Genomic DNA, 21,016 nt, shown 5'->3' with positions numbered 1-21,016 from the left:
CCCCCGCGAGGGCACACTGTGGATGTGGATGTCATTGTCCAGCTAGGGACAAATGACCTGGCAAATGCTGAACTCATGGCCGTAAAAGATGAATTTAGGAAGTTAGGGACTGCTCTGAAGCAGGTGGCAACCACTGTATCTTTTTCAGAAGTATTGCCAGTACACAGAGGGGAAGACAGAACTCATCGCATCAGAAACTTCAATGTTTGGCTAAGGACATGGTGCACTGAGGAGAGATTTGGATTTATAGGCCACACTCACACCATCTGGCAAGATAGGAGCTTATACAAAAGTGATGGCCTGCACCCATCTTCAAGGGGAACGAGAATACTAACTGAACAGTTTGGATGCTTCATCAAGAACTATTTAAACTAACAGAGGGGGGCAGTGAACCAAACAAGAATAAAGAAATCTGCTCCCCCAACACAGAGTTATTGTTTCTGCAGGCAAAGGGAATAGGAAGCATATCCACAGCAACAGAAGATAATTCAGATCAAAACCAAATCAAAATAGGCAGAGAGAAGAACATAGCTAGGAACAGAAAAAGCACAAACAAAACTCTAAAAGCTATTTGTGCAAATGCTAGGAGCTTAGGAAATAAAATCCCAGAACTAATTGCAATAATGACAAGGGATGATCTAGACATTGTGGCAATTACAGAGTCATGGTACAATGAAAATCATGACTGGGACATAGCTATACCGGGATATACTTTATTTAGGAAGGACAGAATTGGAAAAATCAGAGGAGGGGTAGCAATGTATGTAAAAAAAAAAAAATGCATAAATACTACATTAATACAAAGTATTGAAGAAAAAACTGAGGCCCTTTGGGCGACCATAGAAACAGGGGAAAATTCGATTATTCGTATTGGCGTGATATGCAGGCCACCAGGTCAGGAAGAGGAACTCGACAAGTACCTATTGCAGGACATAACTAAAATGGCATTAAAAGGAGAGGTAATAAACATAAGACTTTAATCTTCCTGATGTAAACTGGGAAGTGTCTGTTGCTAGTTCCACTAGAAGAAGGGACATTTTAAATTCCCTTCAGGGAGCATCCCTCCACCAATTGGTGAGGGAGCCCACTCGGAAAGACGCTATATTAGACTTAATACTTACAAATGGAGACAGAATATCGGACGTAAAAGTGGGTGAAAACCTGGGATCCAGTGATCATCAAGCAGTATGGTTCAGCATAAAGACAGAGACTGACTCATCCCATACAAAAACAAAGGTGTTGGATTTTAGGAAGGCTGATTTTGTAGGGATGGGATGTGAAAGCGATTCTTTGGCAGAGTAGAGGAACTTGGAAGCCGTGCAGGAGAGGTGGGAAACATTAAAATGTGCAATATTAAAGGCAACAGACCTTTGTATCAAAAGTGTTAGGAAAAACACAAGGAAAAGGAAGCCAGTGTGGTTTGCAAAAGAAGTAGCAAATATTGTGAAAGCAAAAAAGATGGCTTTTAGGAAATATAAGCAGACACAAAATAATGAAGACAAAGAGATATATCTTGTTAGAAGGAGAATAAGAAGGTAATCAGATGTGCAAAGGCACAAGCTGAGGAGAAAATGGCCCAGTCAGTGGGTAAAGGAGGCAAAACTTTTTTTAGGTATATAAGCGAAAGGAGAAAAACAAAAGGCGGAATAATAAAACTAAAGACAGACACTGGGAGTCTTGTTGAGGGAGACAATTTAATAGCAGATCATCTTAATAATTATTTCTGCTCAGTATTTACTACTGAAAGAGAGGGGAAGGGGCCACAGTTAAGTTGCAGGGACATTCAGGAAAATGACACAACACAAATGACACAACTACAGACCAGTGAGTCTTACATCAGTAGTAGGGAAATTGATGGAAACACTCTTAAAAGAAAGAGTTGTAGATTATCTCAAATCCGACAATTTACAGGATCCCAAACAGTATGGATTTACTGGGGGGAGATCATGTCAAACAAATCTTATTGACTTTTTTGACTGTGTGACTAAAGTGATGGATAAAGGTGGAGCCATGGATATAGCTTATCTTGACTTTAGTAAGGCTTTTGACACTGTACCACATCGCAGACTGCTAAATAAACTTGAAAGTTTGGGATTGGATATTAGGATTATTGAATGGATAAGATCTTGGTTGAAGGATAGAAAACAGAGTTGTGGTAAATGGAGGTCATTCACAGGAGGGAAATGTTACCAGTGGAGTACCCCAGGGATCTGTACTTGGACCAATGCTTTTTAATATCTTTATTGGTGACATTGCAAATGGCATTAAAGTTAAAGTATGCCTTTTTGCAGATGACACAAAGGTATGCAACAGGGTAGACACACCAGGTGGGGTAAATCAAATGATTGAGGATCTAGGTAGAGTGTGGCAATTACAGTTTAATGCCAAAAAATGCAAAATCATGCACTTGGGTCTCAAAAATCCAAAGGCTAAATATAGTATTAATGGCACTATACTGGAAACTACTGAGGAGGAAAGGGATCTAGGAGTCACTATTTCAGATGACTTAAAGGCAGGTAAGCAATGTAACAAAGCAATGAGGAAGGCTAGTCAGATGCTTTGCTGCATTGGGAGAGGAATCAGCAGCAGAAAGAAAGAAGTAATAATGCCACTGTATAGGTCATTGGTCCGGCCTCATCTAGAATACTGTGTTCAATTCTGGAGGCCATATCTTCAAAAGGATATTAATACATTAGAAACTGTACAAAGAAGGGCAACTAAAATGGTGCGTGTCCTACATCACAAAACATACCCAGAAAGACTAAGAAATCTCAATATGTATAGTTTGGAGCAGAGAAGGGAAAGGGGGGACATGATAGAAACTTTCAAATATATCAAGGGTTTTAACAAAGTCCAGGAGGGAAACATTCTCCAAATGAAGAGAAGCAATAGGACACGAGGACATGCACTGAGACTGGAGGGGGGGAGGTTCAGGGGAAATTTGCGGAAAAATTACTTCACAGAAAGGGTAGTGGACAAGTGGAATAGCCTCCCATCGGAGGTGGTAGAGGCTAAGACAGTAGAGCAATTTAAACATGCATGGGATAGACATAAGGATATCCTTACAAAGAAATAAGGATCAAATAAGGCTAGAGATAAAAATAATGTAAAAAAAAAAAAAAAAGGGGCCAAGTGGTTCTTATCTGCTGACAAATTCTATGTTTCTATATTTCTATGTTAATTGGTATCCCGGTCACTGTACGGAGAAAACTACACCAAAAAAAGTTAAAAAAACCTCATGTCGACCCTTTTTCATGTCGACCTAGTACATGTCGACTTAGACTCCCTGTCGACCTAGAAACCATGTCTACCTACTTACTGTCGACCAATAGTGGTCAACCCATACACTGTTGACCTAAGTCTAATCTACCTAACATACCACACCCAACAAACCATGACACTAGAATAGTGGACCCAAGCTGTTAGTCATCCTGTTACTGAAAAGAACACAAACCAGCCCCGGCTGTATAGTACTAGTGCAGGCTATTCCAGCCCCGGCTGTATAGTACTAGTGCAGGCTATTCCAGCCCCGGCTGTATAGTACTAGTGCAGGCTATTCCAGCCCCGGCTGTATAGTACTAGTGCAGGCTATTCCAGCCCCGGCTGTATAGTACTAGTATAGGCTATTCCAGCCCCGGCTGTATAGTTTTAGTGCAGGCTATTCCAGCCCTAGCTGTATAGTCCTAGTGCAGGCTATTCCAGCCCCGGCTATATAGTACTAGTGCAGGCTATTCCAGCCCCGGCTGTATAGTACTAGTGCAGGCTATTCCAGCCCTAGCTGTATAGTACTAGTGCAGGCTATTCCAGCCCCGGCTGTATAGTACTAGTGCAGGCTATTCCAGCCCCGGCTGTATAGTTTTAGTGCAGGCTATTCCAGCCCTAGCTGTATAGTCCTAGTGCAGGCTATTCCAGCCCCGGCTGTATAGTACTAGTGCAGGCTATTCCAGCCCCGGCTGTATAGTACTAGTGCAGGCTATTCCAGCCCTAGCTGTATAGTACTAGTGCAGGCTATTCCAGCCCCGGCTGTATAGTACTAGTGCAGGCTATTCCAGCCCCGGCTGTATAGTACTAGTATAGGCTATTCCAGCCCCGGCTGTATAGTTTTAGTGCAGGCTATTCCAGCCCTAGCTGTATAGTCCTAGTGCAGGCTATTCCAGCCCCGGCTATATAGTACTAGTGCTGGCTATTCCAGCCCCGGCTGTATAGTACTAGTGCAGGCTATTATGTGTTCATTAAATGTATTTACATATTGCCAGCATATTCTGTTGGGCTTTATAATTGGGAACAAACAGTAAATGGCCCTGCTCAAGTTCACAATCTATAGGAAAATAGGAGTTTTATTCAAAGGGGGCTATCGAATTATCCGCAATTGTGCAGTGGGCATGAAAAATTGGTGTTTTCGTGGGGGTTTATCCCCCTATCCAATTAGGTCCTGCAGAAAACACCTGTTTTTCGCGCCAAAATATATAGGTCCTGCGAAAAGCCGCGGACCTATGTATTTTTGCGGCGCTTATCGTGTGTCTAGGGGGCACTAATCACAGACTATGCTTCATGTGCCTCATAAGTGCCGGCATCAGTGATAAGCTCCTGATAATTGTGTAGCCACCGGCAAACCAATTAGCTGTGGTAAATTACCATGGCTATTTGGATACCCCCCATTAGGTTGATATGGCACATTGTTCCAGCCAGATTATAAGAGTAAAAGGTATTTAGTGAGCTACAGTATATAGGGGGTCATTCCGAGTTGTTCGCTCGCAAGCTGCTTTTAGCAGCTTTGCACACACTAAGCCGCCGCCTACTGGTAGTGAATCTTAGCTTATCAAAATTGCGAACGAAAGATTCGCAATATTGCGAAAATACTTCTCTGTGCAGTTTCTGAGTAGCTCGAGACTTACTCTGCCAGTGCGATCAGTTCAGTGCTTGTCGTTCCTGGTTTGACGTCACAAACACACCCAGCGTTCGCCCAGACACTCCTCCGTTTCTCCAGCCACTCCCGCGTTGTTCCCAGAAACGGTAGCGTTTTTTCACACACTCCCATAAAACGTCCAGTTTCCGCCCAGAAACACCCACTTCCTGTCAATCACACTCCGATCACCAGAACGAAGAAAAAACCTCGTAATGCCGTGAGTAAAATACCAAACTGCATAGCAAATTTACTTGGCGCAGTCGCACTGCGGACATTGCGCATGCGCATTAGCGACTAATCGCTCCGTTGCGAGAAAAAAATACCGAGCGAACAACTCGGAATGACCCCCATGGTCAGAGCCGGCCCTAACCAATATGATGCCCTAGGCAAGATATTGGCTGGTGCCCCCTAGCACCACCGCTGGTTCTGCCTCTGACCTTACACCTCTTTCCCAGCACCATCACCCCTCACCCATAGCAGTCCTTGTACCCCCTATATTTTAAATAGGAACAGTTCGCACATTTGACGCACAGCCCAAAAAGGGGCATCTTCTTGCTGGGAAGGGGCATGGCCACACAATAGTAACCCCAATTCCACACAGTACTGCAACTTTATTCACATTTGATCATGCAATACTGTCCATAATTCATATTACATCCCACAGTAGTATCACTTTACCTTATAAACGTTACTCCTCACAGTAGAGCCCCTTATTCACATTACATCACACTGAATTGCTCCTTATTCACATTACACCACACCTTATTGCTCTTTATTCACATTAGACGACACAGTAGTGCCCTTTCTATATGCAACGCCACATAGTAGAGCACCTTATACACATAATGCCACACATTAGTAATGCATTTATACACAATTCTACACAGTAATGCCCCTTATACATGAGACACATTAATGTCCTTATAAACATAATGCACCTTACACATTATGACAACTTTTATTAATGCCCTTTTACACATAATGTCCCTTACACATATGCTGCACATTATTAATGCCCTTATACACATAATGACACACATAGTGCCCCCTACACATTTGCTGCACATTATTAGTGCCCCTATACACATAATGACACACATACAGTAGTACCCTGTTACACATATGCCGCACATTATTAATGCCCTTATACACATAATGACACACATAGTGGCCCTTTACACATATGTTGCACAATATTAAAGCATTTTTACATGACACACATAATGCTCCTTACACATATTCTGAACACTACTGCACAACCAACCCACTCACATGCACACAGCACTCACACTGCCACTAACACTGTGACCTCTGCCTCTGCTTGGATACAGATGTGTCCTCACAAATCTTGCATCAATGCTAACATCGGGCACCTTTTTTTTTTTATGAAAATGCATCTTATTTGCATTGCTATGTGGCTAGGATGCACAAGCAGCTTCTGCTGATTAAACTGATATGCAGCATGCCAATATACTGTGTGAGACTGTGGCTATATCTGCATATGAAATGCTACATACAGAATATAGGCATGCCGCATATCATTTTAATCAGCAGAAGCTGATGATGCCCCTAGGCATATCAAATGCCATAGGCAATTGCCTAGTTTGCCTATGCCTATGGCCGGCTCTGCCCATGGTGCAGTCAGACAGCAATGTAAGGTTTGTGTGAACTTTGTACAGGGAGATACTGAGGTGGCATTGCATAGTACATTGGGCCTAATTCAGACCTGATCGCAACAGCAAACTTTTTCTCTAATGGGCAAAACCATGTGCACTGCAGGGGGGGCAGATATAACTTGTGCAGAGAGAGTTAGATTTGGTGGGGTGTGTTCAAACTGAAAACTAAATTGCAGTGTAAAATAAAGCAGCCAGTATTTACCATGCACAGAAACAATATATCCCACCTGACTCTCTCTGCACATGTTATATCTGCCGCACCTGCACTGCACATGGTTTTGCCCATTAGAGAAAGATTTTGCTTTTGAGATCAGTTATGAATTAGGCCCATTATGTGATTGGCTCAGAAATTTGATAAGCTTTCCTTAGTAGGTGAGCTCGAAGGGTTTGCTGGGGGTTTGGAGGCTAGATGATATTCAAGTGCAGGGGAGGGAATTACAGGGGTAATTCTGAGTTGATTGCAACAGGAACTTTGTTAGCAGTTGGGAAAAACCATGGCCCTCATTCCGAGTTGTTCGCTCGGTATTTTTCATCGCATCGCAATGAAAATCCGCTTAGTACGCATGCGCAATGTTCGCACTGCGACTGCGCCAAGTAACTTTGCTATGTAGAAAGTAATTTTACTCACGGCTTTTTCATCGCTCCGGCGAACGTAATGTGATTGACAGGAAATGGGTGTTACTGGGCGGAAACACGGCGTTTCAGGGGCGTGTGGCTGAAAACGCTACCGTTTCCGGAAAAAACGCAGGAGTGGCCGGAGAAACGGTGGGAGTGCCTGGGCGAACGCTGGGTGTGTTTGTGACGTCAACCAGGAACGACAAGCACTGAACTGATCGCACAGGCAGAGTAAGTCTGAAGCTACTCTGAAACTGCTAAGTAGTTAGTAATCGCAATATTGCGAATACATCGGTCGCAATTTTAAGAAGCTAAGATTCACTCCCAGTAGGCGGCGGCTTAGCGTGTGTAACTCTGCTAAATTCGCCTTGCGACCGATCAACTCGGAATGAGGGCCCATGTGCACTGCAGGGGAGGCAGATATAACATTTGCAGAGAGAGTTATATTTGGGTGGGTTATTTTGTGTCTGTGCAGGGTAAATACTGGCTGCTTTATTTTTACACTGCAATTTAGATTGCAGATTGAACACACCACACCCAAATCTAACTCTCTCTGCACATGTTATATCTGCCTCCCCTGCAGTGCACATGGTTTTGCCCAACTGCTAACAAAGTTCCTGCTGTGATCAACTCAGAATTACCCCTACATATGGTACCTTTAAGTTACTGAGCATTGTAGCACAAGTAGCACGCCTTCGGTGTAAGATGGTAAGTCAACAGCCGTTTCGGTGCTCTAGTAGCACCTTCATCAAGGTGCCACTAGAGCACCGAAATGGCTGTTGACTTACCATCTTACACCGGAGGCGTGCTACTTATTCACATGCTCATTGCTCAGTAGCTGAAATATACCCCATGTGCTTTGTTCTGATACCCTCTGTCATGCTTCTAATATCTCTGTACAGCTTTTTGCACTTGCATTTTTGCACAATGTGTTTGAGCTTTTGATAAAGAACCTTTGCATTTATTGGAGGTGCCGGCCTTTTATTTGAGACTATTGCAACTTCAATATGTGACTGGCACTCAGGGCCGGTTCTAGACCTTGTGGCGCCCAGGGCAAAAGTTTCCGCTGGCGCCCCAGCCCCCCCCCCACACACACACACACATACACACACACAGGGAAAACAGGGTGAGTACGCGCCATAAAAATAGGGGTGTGGCTTCATGGGGAAGGGGCGTGGTCTGCCCCCTGTAGCTATGCCCTCAGTAGTTGTGCCCTCAGCAACTGTGCCCCCTGTAGCTGTGCCCTCAGTAACTGCCCCCAGCAGCTGTGCCCCCAGTTCTGTGCCCCCTGTAGCTGTGCCTCCAGCAACTGTGCCCCCAGTTATGTGCCCCCTGTAACTGTGCCCCCTGTAGCTGTGCCTCCAGCAACTGTGCTCTCAGTAGTTGTGCCCCCAGCAGCTGTACCCCCAGTAACTGTGCAACCAGCAGCTGTGCCCCCAGTAGCTGTGCCTTCAGTGCTGTGTCCCCAGTAGCTGTGCCCTCAGTAGCTGTGCCTCCAGTGCTGTGCCCCCTGTAGCTATCATACGTCATGACATCATCGCGCACGGCAGGCATTAGTAGCGGATTTTGCCACGGCGGCGGCGCCCTCAGGTGAGCAGCGCCCCAGGCAAAAACTCCTGCTTGCCCGTGGCAAAATCCGCTACTGCTGGCACTCCAGAACTGGACTTATATATTGTGAGCGGTTGGTTCACACATTCTCTCTCTCTCTCTCTCTCTCTCTCTCTCTCTCTCTATATATATATATATATATTTATATATATGTGTGTGTGTGTGTATATATATATAAACAGTGGTCGAAGTGGGGCGGTATACGGTGGTATGGTATACTGCCACTTTTTCCACTGACCCGGAAATGAGCAAATGAAAGTGCAGCAGGAGGCGAGGGAAGTGGCCATCCTGCTGCACATGTTGCTCCCGTCCCCGCTCGGCGGCCGGCGGCTGTGTAGAGCGCTGTACTAGCTCACAGCCGCTCACCGCCGCCAGCCACCCACCGCATGCCGCTCACCGCTGCCAGCCACCCGACGCTCACCGCCGCCAGCCGCCCACCGTTCACCGCCGCCAGCCGCTCACTCGTAACAAATGAGTCAGGTAATGTTTACCTGCTCTCACCCTCTCTCCCTGTCGTTACTGACCCTGTCCCTACGTCACTCTCTCTCTTCCAGCTGTCACTGTCATCACTCTCTCTCTCCCTGCTGTCACTGTCGTCACTCTCTCTCTCCCTGCTGTCACTGTCATCACTCTCGTCACTCTCTCTCTCCCTGCTGTCACTGTCGTCATTCTCTGTCCCTGCTATCACTGTCGTCACACTCTCTCCCTGCTGTCACTGTCATCACTCTCTCTCTCCCTGCTGTCTCTGTCATCACTCTCTCTCTCTGTCGCCACTCTCTCTCTCTCCCTGTCGCCACTCTCTCTCTCTCCCTGTCGCCACTCTCTCTCTCTCTCTCCCTGTCGCCACTCTCTCTCTCTCTGTCGTCACTCTCTCTCTATCCCTGTCGTCACTCTCTCTCTGTCCCTGTCGTCACACTCTCTCTGTCCCTGTCGTCACACTTTCTCTCTCCCTGTCGTCACACTGGCTGTCCCTGCTGTCACAATTTCAGCTCTTTCAGTGTGCTATAATGTGAATTTCGACTCGTTCAGTGTGCTACAGTGTGAATTTCGGCTCGTTCAGTGTGCTATAATGTGAGTTTCGGCTCATTCAGTGTGCTATAATGTGAATTTCGTCTCGTTTAGTGTGCTACAATGGGAATTTCGGCTCATTCAGTGTGCTACAATGGGAATTTCGGCTCGCTCAGTGTGCTATAATGTGAATTTCGGCTCATTCAGTGTGCTATAATGTGAATTTTGTCTCGTTTAGTGTGCTACAATGGGAATTTCAGCTCGTTCAGTGTGCTATAATGTGAATTTCGGCTCGCTCAGTGTGCTATAATGTGAATTTCGGCTCGTACCGTGTGCTACAATGTGAATTTCGGCTCGTACAGTGGGCTACAATGTGAATTTCGGCTCGTACCGTGTGCTATAATGTGAATTTCGACTCGTACCGTGTGCTATAATGTGAAAGGGGCACCAGTACTAGATAGTATAAGGGGTTCTACTACCCTGGACACGCCACCTTTTGGGTGACCACACCCCCTTTTGGGTGACCACGCCCCCTTTTCTGGAGCGAATTGCGTCCTTGACTTTTGCATACCCCCACTTCAAAATTTCCATTTCGACCACTGTGTGTGTGTGTGTGTGTGTGTGTGTGTGTGTGTGTGTGTATATATATATATATATATATATATATGTATATATATATATATATATATATATATATACAGGGGAAAAGACATCCACTGCTGCATTCATATAACTGCGATGCACACGCAGAAATTGAGCACCATCGTCAGTTGCGGTTGGCCCATGCAATTATACACACACCGGGCACCATGTTTTTCATCGCAGCTGACGTCAGATGCACGCCCCAAAAACAGCCCTGACACGCCTGCATTTTCCCAACCACTCCCCATAAACGCCTTGCTGCCTCCCACAAACGGTCACTTCCTGTCAATCAGGTCACGTCGCATTTCACTGGGCCTGCGATTGCAGAGTGTTCACACTTTGGTCTTCACGCACACGCAATGCATTCACTGCATGCGCAGTCTGTCAAATATCACCCAGTGCGTGCGTTCTGACATTTACAAATGATAGTGAATTACGCCCTTACTTGTAGTAGGTTTATTTAGCATTGCTATCTATAGGCACAAAATATTTCTAATGAAGGGAAAAGACAATTTTTTAGAAACATGCCCAGCAGGCTTTTATTATGAAATTGGATTAATTGCGTTTTTCATAAAATGTGGGAAAAGCAGTTGTCACTATAATCATGATAAGAAAAACAATTGCATTTATATGTAAATGTCAAATAAAATAGTTTCCTCCTATTCACAGATGGAGCTTTTTACAGTCCGTAAAATTACATCTGACATAATGTACGGTACCTTAGAATTGAAAAATTCACATCCACGTTTCTCCTCCAGCTCATTAGTAAGTAAAGATTCAAGGACACTCAGAAGGAGAGCAGGATTCACAAAGTTTAATGCTGTACTTATTATTAAATGATTCTAAAGTTGAAAGAATGTTACATTTTAAGCTGCACCAGTCATGCAGATTTACATGGCTAGCAAGATAAATATATGAAGTACTACTAATAATTGCACAGCTGCAATCCAGAACAAGGGTACTGGTCCTGAGCAGTTGAATGCCTGTTCTTATAAATTATCGACATGGAGAAAGACAGACCGTCAACTGAAGTCACACAAATGGTTTTTTAAATCTATTAAAACCACAAAAAAATCAATATAAAAAAACAAGAATACATTTAAGTACCAGTTTTCACATTTGTGATCCGTTAATGCATACAGAGGTATGTGATATAACAAAAGCAAATCATTCAAACCAAATACAGACAACAAGAACCAGAGGCGAAGCCAGACCTTTGTGAGCCCTATAGCAACATCTTGAAGGGGCCCCTGTCCCAATTCTACTAGCGAGGCACCGCTCTGCAGCAGTTGTTCATTTCATGCCCCATAATAGTGCCTTGGTTTAATTTCTGAACCATACGGGATCCGGTCTCTAGGTCGACAGTAAGTAAGTCGACATGGTGTAGGTCTACCGCTATTGGTCGACAGTAAGTAGGTCGACATGATTTCTATGTCGACAGGGACTCTAGGTCGACATGTTCTAGGTCGACGTGACAAGGTAGACATGAGGGGTTTTTTTAAAAAATAATTTTTAGAACTTTTTCATACTTTACGATCCACGTGGACTACAATTGGGACGAATCTCGCTTCGCTCGCCATGCGAGGGGACACGGTGCACTAATTGGGGTTCCCGGTCACTGTACGGAGGAAATGACACCATTTTTTTTTTAAACTCATGTCGACCCTTTCTCATGTCGAACTAGTACATGTCGACCTAGAGTCCCTCTCGACCTAGAAACCATGTCGACCTACTTACTGTCAATCAATAGTGGTCAACCTAGACACTGTCGATCTAAGTCTTATCTACCTAACATACCACACCCGAACCATACATAGGCGTTTCTATAATGGGTGCAGTGTGTGCGGTGCACACGGGTCCATACGGGTCCATGGGTCCGGCGGCCCACACCACACACACTGCACCCATAGAGTATATTTACCCCTCCAGAGTCCACGGCGACAGCCCTGCAGAGCGGGCACAAATCACTTGGAAAATGGCCGCTGCATCCATTTCCGAGTGATTTGCACTTGCGCACTCGGGAACAAGGCGCGGGTGCTATGTTCCCAGAGACCTGCACATGCGCAGTAGACTCTGGCACTATGCCAGAGTCTAGTAGCATCTGGAGAGGAGGGGCCCGCAATGGAAGCTGCACGCAGGTCCCCTTCTCTCTTAAAACGCCCCTGGATCCATAGTAACGTCCCAGTTCACATCATATTACATTGTAGGGCTGCCAGTACATAAAATATGCAACACAGTGCCGCTAATTCACATTATGACACAGGGGGTCATTCAGACCTGTTCACACGCTAGGATTTTCGCTGCGCTGCGGTCAGAACTGCGCATGCGTATGCACCGCAATGCGCAGGGGTGTCGTACGGGTACAAAGTGGATCGTTACTGGGTATGAAGAATCCATTCGCACAGCCGATCGCAAGGTGATTGACAGGAAGAGGGCGTTTGTGGGTGTCAACTGACCATTTTCTGGGAGTGTTTGGAAAAACGCAGGCGTGTCCAAGCGTTTGCAGGGCTTGTGTCTGACGTCAATTCCGGCCCCGGACAGGCTGAAGTGATTGCAGAGGCTGAGTAAGTCCTGGGCTACTCAGAAACTGCAAAAAACATTTTTGTACCACTCGGCTGCAAAGGCGTTCGCACACTTGCAAAGCAAAAATACACTCCGCTTTGGGCGGCGACTATCTGCTTTCAGCATGCAAAAAAACCCTTGCGAGCAATCAGGTCTGAATTAGGCCCATTGTGTCCCCCAGATTTTTACAATTGAATCTATATTTTGAAACTTTATAACAAACTACAATTTTAGAACTGATTTGAGGAACCTGGTTTGAGAAACACTTTGAAACAAATGCAAGCGTCTCTCTCAAGCATGAAGGCATTAATGCAGAGATTTAATGCATCCGAGCCAAAATCTACAAACATAAAATGCATTAACTAACAAAACATTTGTATGAAAGTTACAAAAATTGCAAGATACCTTCAGGTCTGTACCAGCAGCATATGAGCCAAGTTTCCGTTGCCCAATATTTATTTGTTTATTCTATTTTGAATCACCATAAAAAATTACAACCAGTACAAGTATATCGAATAGTGTAAATGTTTCACACATTCTTAACATACAGTATATAGATATATACAGAGCCGGCCCTAACCAATATGATGCCCTTGGCAAGATTTTGGCTGGTGCCCCCTAGCACCACCGCTAGTTCTGCAGGACATGCCTGGCACGAGTCAGCTGGCAGCTCTGCTAAAGTTGGGGCGCCTTTTGTTTATGAAAATGTGTCTTATTTGCATTACTATGTGGCTAGGATGCCCAAACAGCTTTTGCTGATTAAAATGATATGCAGCATGCCTATATTCTGTGTGCGACTGTGGCTGTATCTGTATACGAAATGCTACATTACAGTGATTTCCAGGAATACACTGCAACGTAGCATTTTGTATGCAGATACAGCCTCAGTTACACACAGAATATAGGCATGCCGCATATCATTTTAATCAGCATAAACTGCTGGTGCCCCTAAGCATACCAAATGGCCTAGGCATTTGCCTAGTTTGCCCATGCCTAGGGCCGGCTCTGGATATATATTTGCATTGAATAACAAAAAAACAAAAAAAATGAACACAGTAGCAGGAGCGTCACTTACCCCAGTGACACCCAATGCGGCATTGCGGAGGCGCGTCGCAAAAAGGGAGTGTGACTTAGTGGAGGGGGCGTGGCTTTGAATCCCAACCCCCATTTTTTGTATTTATGGGTGTTCCAGAGATGCGGGCTGTCCCCGAAGTCTGTGTGCCTGTACTTCCCGCAGATGAGTGACACCAGAATACTGTCTCCTACACTGTGACAGGAGCAGTAATATTAGAGTGCAGCACTCGGTTCCTGTCACTGTGCAGGAGACAGTATTCTGGTGTCACTCATCTGCGGCAGTGCCGGATCAAGCCTTAGGGGGGGTAGGGGGGCCCAGGGAAAGAACAGGGGGGCCCCAGGGAAGAAAGGGGGGGGGGAATATTAGATTGTGCATACCAGTGACGTGCGGTGGGGTGAGGCAGAGCGCAGCGTGCGCCTCTCGTGCCCCTCAGTCTCCGGCGGTGGTGCAGGTGTCTACCTTCAATTAGGCGCCGATCCGTGAGCCAATCAAAGCTCGCGGTCCGGCAGCCAATCAGGAGCCTTAGCTGCCGGTCCACGAGTTCTGATTGGCTCACGGGCCGGTGCTGAATTGAAGGTAGACACTGAGGGGCAGGAGAGGTGCATGCTGCTCTCTCCTCCCCTCACAGCAGCAGTGCGTTGAGCAGCAGCGGAGAAGGGGAGCGGTGGCCGGGAGGCAATCTAGCCTCATGCGGAGGTTGAAAGAGCTGCATGCGGCTCGAGAGCCGTGGGTTGGCCACCGCTGGTCTAGTTGGTGAGTGCAATGAGCGGCGGCCCGGCGGCGGTGGATACGGCATACTCACGTCTAAATTCTTAAGAGTTCGCCGTACCCGCCCACTTGCACCGCTGCTTAATATTGGCGTCAGCTGGGTTGAACTATTTAACTGATAAAAAAGGTACTTCAACACAGGTGATTCCAATCATAAATTAAGAGGAAGTCCAGGTAGAAAGCATTTTTCTCCCTCCTGGAATTATGGGTATGTTGGGAGGTATAGGTTGTTTATATTAAATTTAAATCTATGGTGTGTATCAGATTTAAACTAATAGTTTAATAATGCCTGGGTGCTGTTTATAGTTCCACCTAATAGAGAAAGAACTGTTTTATAAAGTTTTCTTGTAGTGGAACAAAGATAACTTAAACAAACTAAAAATACACCTAGAAAAATAAAATCTATAATTTATCTTGTCGCATGCAAGAATAGCAGCAGCCTCTGTACTTATTACACACTGAGACAGTACTCAGGAGGACTACTTGGCTCTGCTGCTGCACATGAGACAGGGCCAGTGTCGGACTGGGGCATGAAGGGCCCACCGGGGGAATGCAGTTATAGGGGACCATACTTAGGGGTGTGGCCAGCCTACAAAGGGGGTGTGGCCAGCCTCCACAGAGTCTTGAAATACACAATAGTTTAGTGCAGTGTAATGCAACATATCTACCATGTAGAATACAAGTGCACAGTCTGGAACCTGATCCCTAGAGGAAGGAGTGGGCCCTCAGGCAGTGGGGCCTACCAGTGGTTTTCCTGGTATCCCTGTGGGCCAGTCCGACCCTGGACAGGGCTAGTGATGTCGGTGTGCTCCAGCTGGGGGGGCCCTGACAGTGAGGGGAGGGGGGGGGGGGTTACAGTAACTCCTGCTGCCCCCCTTAATCTGGCTATGCTCAGCAGTTAAATCTTGGGTGGCCCGCACCCCCCTTGTGATGCCACTGCACAGCAGATATAAATCTCCCTCCCATGTACACACAAAAATGAAAAATCTTACAAAAATGCACTAGAGATGACTATTGATGGTTGGGCTCTGATGGTTCTCTGCCATTCAATTGTTTTCCATTAGTGCAGGGAGCCCCACTCCCTGTCATCCATCTCAGCCCCTTTCCTGATTGGATCATTGCTTAGGCTCTCCATTGCTCAACTCAGTCCCACCCCATCGCTCATTGTCCCTCTGCTGCCCCAACATACCATTGATGTAAAGGGCCAGTGGAGACCATCGATGGCAAACCCTTCAATGTCCATCCGAAACATATACTCACAAATTCATATAATATAGGCATGAGTAATTAAAGAAGCACAACTCACAGATGAATCCATAATTAGCTAATTAGAAGTGGATACCTAGTGCTGGTGACCTTCGTCATGTCAGCTTGTATTAGCATCAGCCCCCAGGCACTTACAGTTGATATTGCTTTGACAGGTATCTATGCTTTATTATGGTAGGAGATGGTCTGTGCCAAAGAGGATGGTCTGCCAAAGGTTTAGTGTGTGCAGCTTGGTCCTGACAGGGAAGGGAGAGTGGATAATGCACTTTTCCAACCTTTTAAAATATGTGACTTGATTGTGTCCACAGACAGTGTACCGAAGAGAAAAAAGTGTAATATAGTGTACTCTGTTTAACTGGCATAGCGGACTGGCATATAATGCTCACCTATTTTCATATGGAATCAGGCATTGGTAAAGTCACACCATTAACTGAGGGTGGTTGCATGGCGACGATGTGCTGTGTTTTGATTATATCCCTCTTCCCAGTGCTCAGAAAAGGTTAGAAAAGGGTCTACTGAATTTACTGATAATAATCCATAATTTGCTACTTTGTATGTTTTGTCCTGGCATTCTTGGTTATGTGTGTTTTGACATTCATTTGAGGTCCAGATGTCCATTGGTTTGTTATGAAACAGATTTAGGGGGTTATTCAGTACGGATTGCAGATTCTGCTTAAAAGCAGAATATGCAATCCGTTCATTCGCATGCTAGGAACCGCCCATCGTTGTGCAAGGCCGCCCAGTATGCAGAATGGCCTGCCCAGCGGCAGCGACTGCAATTTAATTGCGGTCTCAGCAACAGGGGATGACCCCCTGCAGCCGCAGCTTTTAAGTCCAACTTAAAATCCGTCTCTATATGTGCTAAACTGTGTCACTGCTTCATTTACAGTTGGCTGTAAGTACATTTTATGACCTCCAACTACGCAGCACTCCTTTATTGCATACTTGCCTACACTCCCTCATTCTGTAGGAGACTTAATGAAATAGCAGCAATCTCCCTGACTCCCTGAATAGTCAGCAATCTCCCTGATTGCACCTTACCCCCATTATGTAGCTGTTACATTCTTGGGCAGGCGGGGGGGGAAATAAATCGCAGATACATACATTCATATGGGAACATCAGTGCCCTTTCCCTGCATTGGTGATAAGGGGGGTCATTCTGAGTTGTTCGCTCTGTATTTTTTTCTCGCAACGGAGCGATTAGTCGCTAATGCGCATGCGCAATGTCCGCAGTGCGACTGCGCCAAGTAAATTTGCTATGCAGTTAGTTATTTTACTCACGGCATTACGAGGTTTTTTCTTCGTTCTGGTGATCGTAATGTGATTGACAGGAAGTGGGTGTTTCTGGGCGGAAACTGGCCGTTTTATGGGTGTGTGCGAAAAAACGCTACCGTTTCTGGGAAAAACGCGGGAGTGGCTGGAGAAACGGAGGAGTGTCTGGGCGAACGCTGGGTGTGTTTGTGACGTCAAACAAGGAACGAAACTGACTGAACTGATCGCAGATGCCGAGTAAGTCTGGAGCTACTCAGAAACTGCTAAGAAGTGTCTATTCGCAATTCTGCTAATCTTTTGTTCGCAATTTTGATAAGCTAAGATTCACTCCCAGTAGGCGGCGGCTTAGCGTGTGCAAAGCTGCTAAAAGCAGCTTGCGAGCGAACAACTCGGAATGACCCCCCAGGCACAATGATCCCTATGGCTACATGCATTTTAAATAAAGTTTCTCGTGGCCACTTACAGTATATGGAACCTCTTGTAAAGCACAATACACAAACACATTCTGCAAAGTATAAGTGTCTTTTCTTCAACAAGTAGACTTACTAACTTTGGGGGTGATTTACATTTGGATATAAGTCATTTTTATGACACACCTCTCAGATGTAGCAGTACACGTCCGCACTGATATGTGTTACTTTCACATCTCCCTGAAATGCTTTTTCAAAACTAGGTAAGTAAGTATGCCTTACTGTACTCACTGTAGTTTAGTCCATTCCTGCCCAGTCCCAGCTTTTTAGTTAAAGATAAGCGTCAGATGTCAGCAAATCTGCATGCATACATACAACATACATACATACATACATACATACAATACATGTACAGTACGGTTCAGCACTGCTCAGGTCTAGTAAAGTTGGATCTATTCTTTAACTGAACATTGCTGTCTTTTAAAGAGACTTTCAACATATATCCTTTATCATTTATCCAAAAATGATGTCCTTTAAAAAGGTATTACAATTAAAAACTGTGTTTGCTAGGTAACAATACCATACTTGCAGACCTCCCAACATTTTAAAATGCCAAATCGAAACAAATTAAGGTTTATCCATGATCCACCCGGGAATACCCACTTTTACAGAAACTATGCCCACAAATTCTGACTATCTAACCAGGTTTGGGTCCATTGGGAGCTACAGTATGTCAAAGACATGTTCACCAACTGCTTCCACCTAAATTCTCTCAGAAAACAAAGCTAAATCTTCTTTAGGAGGCTATTAGACCGCTAAGGTTACGCTATATCTGTTATACCCCTTTCATACCGCAAAAATAACCCGATATCAACCTGGTATAATGCCAGGTCAGAGGCGCAGTGTGAAAGGTCCAATGCCAGGTTCCATTGGGGAAAGACCCGTTTCCAATTCCTGGGTGGGACTCGGCATTGCAATCTGAAAGGGGTATTAATGATTGCTAGAAGCAGGGGGAGACTGAACAAACTGTTTGGGAGTTTGTGTTCCTGAGCCTGCACAGTTGTGATAGAATGCAGGTTATTACTGTATTGATTGCTAAAAGCCGGGGGTAGACCAAACTAATTGTGTGGGAGTTGGGATGGCTGAGTCTGTGCAATTTTTATGGAGAGTTTGGGGACCAGTGGACAGTAATCCCTGTTGGTGGTGGATGTAAAAGAAGCAAGGTATGTTCTAAGTGTGTTCGAATTAGTACGCTCAGACCACAGCCAGAGTACAACCTGTCAGGGATATTTCCAAAGTCTATCACATATATATTGTCATTTGAAATCTTCCATCAGAAGAACAGAACGTTTGCCATCAGGTAGAAGTAAAGAATAGAGAACCATACTCCTGGCAGATACTTATTCCCTCAAATAGATTTAAAGTCTTGGCAACTTCAGACTCATTTTTAGCTTTTTTCATGATGTCTCAGTCGCTTGGAAATGTCATTGCACATATATTGTTCCTCCAGACTTGCATCTCTGGGTCAATCATTTGAAATTTCTCTTGTGTACAAAGGACTAATATTTGATTTAAATATAAAAATGTAATCTTAACAAGCCAAATGGGTCTGAGCAATATGAGATGACACTGAAAGACATTTTCAAGCAATAACTGGATAGCTTATTTTTCTTCCCGTCACTGAGATTTAATGTTGTAGACTCAACACTGCAACCAATTTCTTATATCTATTCCCTCCTTCTATAACTCGACAGGCCAGTACTTCAGTTATTTACTTATAGACCTTTTAAAACATATTATGAATTAAAAAACAAGAGCAACAGAAAGAAAGAATACAGGTTACCTATTAGTTGAACAAAAAAAAAAAATGACATGAGATTTAAGTTAAATAATGGGGATTATAGGACCTGATTCTATTAGCAGCAATGAGCTGTTGAAGTGCCACGTGTTTTGTTTCATGATCATACTGTACATTGGGGCTAATTCAGGTTGGATCGCAAATCGCGATCCAACCGGAATTTTTACGATCGCATGCGCCCGCACTTTCTGCTGGGGGCAGCAAAAAATGTGATCGCCTCTGCCTGTCAATCAGACAGAGGCGGTAGATGGGCGGGGGCGGGGGGGTGGGCAATGCTCCGTTTCCAGGGAGGAGACGGAGTATTGCAGGGAGGAGACGGCGCCAATGGGGGCGGAGGCGGCCAAACGGAGGCAAGTCGGGGGCATGATCATGACAGCTGCTGACATCACACACAGCAGCCACAATCAAGAACATGGTGGCGGGACTCCTGCGGGCGCAGCTAAACTGCGCTGGCAGAAGCCATCCTTAGTTTCTGCTGCCAAGCAGATATTGTGATGCGTTCGCAATTTCTGCTTGTTCAAAGTGAGGAGGTGCCGGTCAGCATGCTGGGCGGCCTTGCCCAGCAATGAGCGCCCCCCAGCATGTGCTCCAAAGGATTGCAAATTCTGCTAATTAGCAGAATTTGCAATCCTTACTGAATTAGGCCCATTACTTGCAGTTGTGGTGACGAAAACATTGCTTATTGAATGAGCCAAGATTATTACCACAACATCACATGGAAACATTACGCGTGATGCTGCTGCTAAACATTTTGGTGCCCTGTGCTAGAAAGAGAACTGGTGCTCCCCCTCACCCATATTTGAAACAGGGATAGTCGTGACTTTGTGGGGAAGGGGCGTGGCTACAGAATAGCACCAATTCACATTACACCGCACAGTAGAGCCCCTTATATACATTACACCAGACAGCAGAGCCCCTTACACCAGAGCTTGCCAACCAAACAAACACAGGCCCTTATTCCGAGTTGTTCGCTCGAAAGCTGCTTTTAGCAGCATTGCACACGCTAAGCCACCGCCTACTGGGAGTGACTCTTAGCTTAGCAAAATTGCGAACGAAAGATTCTCAAAATTGCGAATAGAAATTTTTAAGCAGTTTCTGAGTAGCTCAACACTTACTCTGCCACTGCGATCAGTTCAGTCAGTTTCGTTCCTGGTTTGACGTCACAAACACACCCAGCGTTCGCCCAGACACTCCCCCGTTTCTCCAGCCACTCCCGGGTTTTTCCCAGAAACGGCAGTGTTTTTTAACACACTCCCATAAAACGTCCAGTTTCCGCCCAGAAACACCCACTTCCTCTCAATCACACAACGATCACCAGAACAAAGAAAAAAACCTCGTAATGCCGTGAGT

At 45.3% G+C, this 21,016-nt stretch overlaps 1 long non-coding RNA gene across 1 annotated transcript in view; it reads left to right on the top strand.

Annotated features, from left to right (window-relative positions):
- LOC134983809 (uncharacterized) overlaps window positions 1–21,016 on the top strand; it is a 377,280-nt gene that overhangs the window by 188,467 nt on the left and 167,797 nt on the right. The gene's annotated exons all lie outside the window — the stretch shown is intronic.

Source organism: Pseudophryne corroboree, chromosome 1 (genome assembly GCF_028390025.1).
Source record: "Pseudophryne corroboree isolate aPseCor3 chromosome 1, aPseCor3.hap2, whole genome shotgun sequence".
NCBI lineage: Eukaryota > Metazoa > Chordata > Amphibia > Anura > Myobatrachidae > Pseudophryne > Pseudophryne corroboree.
This window is presented reverse-complemented; position numbering and strand designations above follow the sequence as displayed.